The following is a 5,905-nucleotide window of genomic DNA, read 5'->3' as shown; positions in this document are numbered from 1 at the left end:
AGCCTTTAATTGCATTTCTATTATACTAGTGTATTCTACTTTGTAATTGCATAGCCTTTAATTGCATTTCTATTATACTAGTGTATTCCACTTTGTAATTGCATAGCCTTTAATTGCATTTCTATTATACTAGTGTATTCCACTTTGCAATTGCATAGCCTTTAATTGCATTTCTATTATACTAGTGTATTCCACTTTGCAATTGCATAGCCTTTAATTGCATTTCTATTATACTAGTGTATTCCACTTTGCAATTGCATAGCCTTTAATTGCATTTCTATTATTCTAGTGTATTCCACTTTGTAATTGCATAGCCTTTAATTGCATTTGTATGATACTAGTATAATACATAGAGTTTAATTATTTTTAATAGAAGCTATTTTTCATCTTTTTTTTATTTTACTTATATTTTTACAAAATAAGTTATTGGAATTCTAAGGCCTAATACACTTACTGCATTTCAATGTTCTATATTATGCTTGTGTATTTATATAGTAAAATATTTATAAAATTGCTTATTTTTAATATTATACCATTTTATTTATAAAATAATTATAATTATAATTTATATATAGACTAATTACGAATTTTTTGGTGTTGGATTACTTACTGTATTATGTGACTATTTCTGTCGGAAATGAAACCACCAAAATCAAAATGATAATCTTTCTATTTTTTGTCAATAATATATATAATCTTAAATATAGATGATATAAAAGAAGAGATTTGATGACAACAACAACAACAACAAAAAAAAAAAAAAAAAAAAAAAAAAAAAAAGTAAGAATGACTTCTCTAGAGTAGAACAAATTGTGATCATAAACCAGGAATTAATTTATCTACTTTTTAATAATAAAAATAAAATAAAATAAAATAATCTTGGTTCATATTTTCTTTTTTTAATATAAAACCTCTCATTTAGTTTTCTTATATAAGTATCGCATTATCTTCAATGCAATTATCATATTATTCACATTGCATGCATCCTTAATGTTTTATATAATCTTAAACTCTCTCTCTCTCTCTCTCTCTCTCTATATATATATATATATATATATATTCTGAAAACATGTAAAGCCCAATGATGATATCTTTAATACATTTAATTGGACATATACAATAATAATTATCATATAAAGTATTTATATATTAAAATATAAATATAAATATAAATATCTACATCTAAAATTTATTGTGTGCTAATATACTATTGTACATGGGGACAAAGTTGTAACATGGAAAATATATCTTAAAAATATATAAGAGCCTTTGCAAAATTAAGATGCTTGTAAGTAAGAGACTTAGTTAACTAAACATTTAGAAGTTCTAATGAATGGAAATGAAACAGAACAAAACAAAACAGACAAGAAAAATGAAAAAGCTTTGAAGTTTATTACAAACAATATGAATTTTAATATTATCGAAAAAAATTGAAGAATAAAACATCTTCACAAGAAAAAAAATTGAAAAATCATTTATATTTGGGTGATAGCGTCTGTATGCATGTGTTACATTTGAATCAGCATGTTTTGGATAACTGAAGAACGAAACATTACAGGTCCTTCTGAAGTCCAATCCACTGGAAAGAAATTAATTCAGCCGCATGTATTCTTTGACAAATATTCCCCTAATCTGTTCACACCCAACACCCAGCAGTGGATGACATATTTCTTCATCCATCTCAACATTCATCTAACGAGGATATTAGGGTTTCCGGCTCCCCTACTCACCCACTCAGTGTCGTTTTAGTGCTTGTGTGTGTGTGTGTGTAAGTGTGAGTGTGTGTATGTGCGCCGCTATGTGGGCTGTGGGGCAATGTGTTGAGAGCGGGTTTTGTGCGTGTTGGAGCGTGTGATTGTGAGGCACGCTAATTGTGTGGAGTTGGTTGCGATGTGGTCGTGAAGTGAAGTTGTGTCTTTGTTGTGGCAATCCTGAGTTTAGCTGATTGGAGCGAGGTCTGGTGCTGATTGGCCGTCTCCTTGATCGAGTGCATGATCGATTAAGGGTAGTGGCGTTGAGTTGGATGTAGGTGCGGCGCTTGATTCAGAGGATGACGATAATACTGCAACAAAATGAAACAAGCTTCTGATTACCGATATTTAAGTCGCTGATGAATCTGCGATCCGTCTTGTGTCGTGGTCGGTTGCAAGGCGTTTTGAAACGGGACTTTAGGTTTTCCTATCAGTTGGGTCAATCGCTGCGGGGCTCAATATATGTCTCGAGAGGAAGGTGATCCTTCACTTCATCAGATGGCGTCGTACTGCTGTTTGGTCATTTTTGGGATCTAACATTGTAATTTTGTTATGAAGGATGTTATTTAAGAGGTGACTGAGAATGAAAAATGCGATGCTTCGAGTGATAGATGGGTGGTCAGACTGTGTATTCCGGACCATGGTAATATGTTTTAAGAACATGGTGCTCTGCTCCCTGTTATTACATCATTCATTATGTGACGACTACCAGAAACATGGTTTGAAGTAGATGCTTGTAAATGAACGCTCGACCACATCGACGCGCTTGGTAGTGGCAAAATCATGTTCTCCACAACGGACTTTGGGTTGTCTATATGCGGAATTGCCTCTATCATTAAAGTGGTAGTTATCGAAACAGAATTGCTTCAATTTCGATCAACTGACCTAGGTGCTGGAATCTCCAGCAGTTTAAACGCCCAAGAAAAGTAATGAAAAACTTCGGTGAATGGGTAAGCATCACTAGGAGAGGATGGAAAATGATCATAAAAGTAAGGTGTGTCTGCAAGTAATACACTTTTCAATTCGCAAGGCAGACTTCGTCCCGTCAAGTGGAGATGATGGTGCTCTGAAAACACAGTTTTCGTAATGTATCGTGATTGCGTTTTCTGAAAATAAACAACAGATAATCGAAAAGTTCTCTGCTTTTTGTAATCACAGAAGCCGGAAATGATTTTCGCATATTGAACATTACTTAAACCTGCAATTTAGAGTATCTTAATTCAACTTGATTTTAAATGTTGCAGGAAAAATGCATACTTGAAGAGTCACATATAAATGCATATTGTTGTTGGAGTAAAGGTGAATGATAATCGCCACTGAATCATAAATCATGCTTGGTTTTACAAGAATTCTACCATACTTGTGATTCTAACTCGATTGAAATAGAATACATCACTTAACACCATTCATACAAAATATTTTTTGTACATTGTGGAAAATTCTAAACTTTACTTTTTCCTGTTGCAGATTTATACGGTATTAAAATTTAAAGACAAAAATTTAATCACTGATTTTACGTAAATAAATGTGACATTTAGTAAGCACATTTGTTTTCTTCTTCAGTGGACCTCATATTATTTTTTAATAGAGAAGAGGTATAACTTTAAGTTTGAAAATGAAACAATGGCATGGGTATTTAGGTATCTCCTCTTAACTATGTAGATATACCCAAGGTTGCTTGTTGTTATTCAAAAGTAGATGAGTAGAAGATAAGAATATTTGATTGAAGTCATCAATTTAATCACAAGGTGTACCAAAATAGTCAAGAAGGGATATCAAAATATGCATGTTTTAAAACAAATTTACTACTAATTTGTTTGATTTCATATTTTTCATGGATGACTAAATTTTGCAATACAAACAACATTGTTTGATGTTTAAAGAAAAAAAAAATGTTTAATAAGATATAAGAAATCCAAATAAATTTAACTTTCTTTTTCTATTGCTATTACAATTATGTTGTGTTGTTTATTAATATATATACTTAATTTGGTTTTTTATTTTTTATTCAATATTCAAGAAATATGCACTTATTAGTTATTTATTTTTAAATTATATTATAGATTTCTATTTATGTTTTTAATAATCTTATTTTTTATTTATAATTTGTATGTCTTTTAAGTGTAGATATTGATTTTCTTATCATACATTAGATTTTAAATAATATATTACACATGCTAAATATCTTCTTTTCATATACACAATTAGATTAATACTTAAAAAAATACATTGTTTAAGCATAATAAGCTTTTTGAAAATGTGATTTTAATTTAAAATTTTAAAATCATAATTTTTACTTCTTATGTGTTGATTTTTTTAAAAAGATTCAAATCTTATATTATTATGGTTCATTATTTATGCTTTAATTTTATGATTTATTATTGAACAACTTTTAAAATAAATTTTAACAAGTATATTTCAATAGCACATGTTTAAATTAGGATTTTGGTTTTACTTCTTAGAAAGAGAACTAATATATTCATAGACTACATTGACAAAAAATATAATATGATATTATAAAATTTTAAATTAAATAAAAATAAAAATATAATAAAAATATTAAATTGATTTACTTAAATCTTATATTCACCTATCTTATTCTTACAATTCAATCCATATAATTATATTTCTAATTTAAAAATAAAAAACTTTTAAATTTATTTATTTCTTTATGCCTTTATCTTTTGACGAATATGAAGATATAACATCCATAATGAATGGTACAAAGGAGATAGAGAGTGGATAGGTGTCAAGGACATGAAACAAGACTAGGAACAAGAAAGGTATTGATAAGAGTCTTTAATCTTCTTGTCCTTGGCAATAGCCATTCTAGTATTAATACTATATTATTTTTGAATGAATATCTATTCTTTTTAATTGATACAAGAATATAATGAGGTTTTATTTGTCTATGATTCATGTCCTTGAAAGTTTAATAAGACTACTAATTTATTGTTTTTATTTTGTTTTAAAAGTAAGTGAATTATCCCACTTTTTTTTATTGTCTTTTAAAGGTTGCAAACTATCCACTTTTAAACTAATATTTTTTATTTTCTAATAATAATTATTTTCTAATAATAATTATTTTTTAAAAGAGAGTAGATTGCTTTTATTTTTAGAAATTTTTATTTGGTATTTGAGATTATAAATTACCCTCTTCTAATTTGACTTATAGATTTTTTAAAGCTATCTATTATAAATATGGAAGAAAAAATTACAGATGCTACAATTAGAAAAAGTGAAAATAGATTTGCAACTATTATAGATCTTCATAAATTTATCAATACTTTTAGAGTAGAAATCTCACATATTACAAATATCAACCATAGAGCTATTATTTTTATGCTTATGGAAGAAATTAATAATGAAATTCAAAGTCTATGACAAAAAGTTGTGCAATTTAGAGAAGCAAGTAGATCAAGCTTCCAATTCAATTCAAGAAGTTTTACTTGAGAATATAACAAGCACTTGGCGATGGAAGATAAATTAGAAATTACAATAAGAAGGTTTTAAAAACTCTAATTGAGTCATGAATAAAATTTAATTAAATATTAATAATCTTAATAAAATTATAATCAAATCTAAATGAAGTTTTAAAGAAATAATAAAAAAATACTAAAAAAATACTAAAAAAATAATAAAATAAAAATCTTAAATAAATCCTAATCAAAATCTAAAAAATCCTTATAAAACCTTCATCAAATTCTAAATAAATTTTAACCAAATCTTAATAAAATCTTAATATAATCTTAATAAAATTCTAAAATAATCCTAATTAAATTTTAAATCCTAAATCTAACTAAAATTCTAATAAAATCCTAAATCCTAAATTTTTAATAAATATTAATCAAATCCTAATCAAATCCTAAATAATCCTTAAATCCCAAGTCTTAATCAAATCTTAATCAAATCTTAATCAAATCTTACCAAATTTCTAATAAAATCTTCATCAAATTCTAAAACATAAATTAATTATTGATTTTAATTTAAAAAAATTATACTTTTTAAACTATTTTTTAAAAATAAACATATAAATTTTGAAAAAGATCAAACTTATTAAATGAAAGATATTCTTCATAATATGTTTGAAAGTCAGTCAACTTCTTTCTCTAATCTTGATGCAATTCCCTTAGTGCCAATTTCTTTTGATTCAA

General features: G+C 26.9%; 1 long non-coding RNA gene across 1 annotated transcript; it reads left to right on the top strand.

Moving 5' to 3' along the window:
• Nucleotides 1-1,738: 1,738 nt before the first annotated feature.
• LOC141046112 (uncharacterized) lies at nt 1,739-5,704 on the top strand. Its single transcript, XR_012218813.2, has 3 exons — nt 1,739-2,701; nt 2,996-3,050; nt 3,219-5,704. It is a non-coding gene; the product is annotated as an uncharacterized LOC141046112 (long non-coding RNA).
• Nucleotides 5,705-5,905: the final 201 nt, after the last annotated feature.

Source organism: Physcomitrium patens, chromosome 13 (assembly GCF_059467195.1).
Source record: "Physcomitrium patens ecotype Gransden chromosome 13, ASM5946719v1, whole genome shotgun sequence".
NCBI lineage: Eukaryota > Viridiplantae > Streptophyta > Bryopsida > Funariales > Funariaceae > Physcomitrium > Physcomitrium patens.
Note: the sequence above shows the minus strand (reverse complement) of the source record. Positions and strands in the feature narration are given on the sequence as shown.